The sequence below is a fragment of the Solanum tuberosum genome, unplaced genomic scaffold, assembly GCF_000226075.1.
Source record: "Solanum tuberosum cultivar DM 1-3 516 R44 unplaced genomic scaffold, SolTub_3.0 scf00109, whole genome shotgun sequence".
NCBI classification, from domain to species: Eukaryota; Viridiplantae; Streptophyta; class Magnoliopsida; order Solanales; family Solanaceae; genus Solanum; species Solanum tuberosum.
Window position 1 is genome coordinate 1,555,888 of NW_006239042.1, and position 651 is coordinate 1,556,538.

Genomic DNA, 651 nt, shown 5'->3' on the forward strand with positions numbered 1-651 from the left:
TTGTTCATGTAATGATAACTCTAGTGTTGCTTAATTGAACCGACAATAGTTTTTCTGTAGATTGTTCATGTGCTAGGTATTTGTGTCTATCAACGTAAGTCCTCAAAAAGATTACTATTACTTTCAAACTGAATAAACCATAAAAACTGAACCAAATCGACGATTATTTTTTCATTTGGTTTGGTTTTAGAAATTTAAAAGATTGATTAGATTGGTTTGGTTTTGGTTTTAATCAATAACTGATCCAAACCGAACACGAACACCCCTATCTGGCACAGATGTCTGGTTCTATTCGGTTTTATGTAATATTGATTCAATTTATTGATTTTAAAATTTTACGTATACTAAATCAATAAGATACTTTTTATTGATTTACGATTTATCAGTTTTGGTCTTTAACGATTCAATTTTCGTTTTAATTAATAAGAAAATGCTTATAAAATAAATATATAATTTCTCCAATACTTTGATGCGACACAATAATTATGTAACTTTACAAATGCTTAGAAAATAAAAACAACAATAACTAATATGAAAAGAATTATATAAGTATAACACAAAGAAAAATTAAGAGGAATAGAATTTTTACTATAGTTTTTGACGTTATGCATAACATGAAATTGTGAACTCAAAGTCACAAAAGTTAGAATT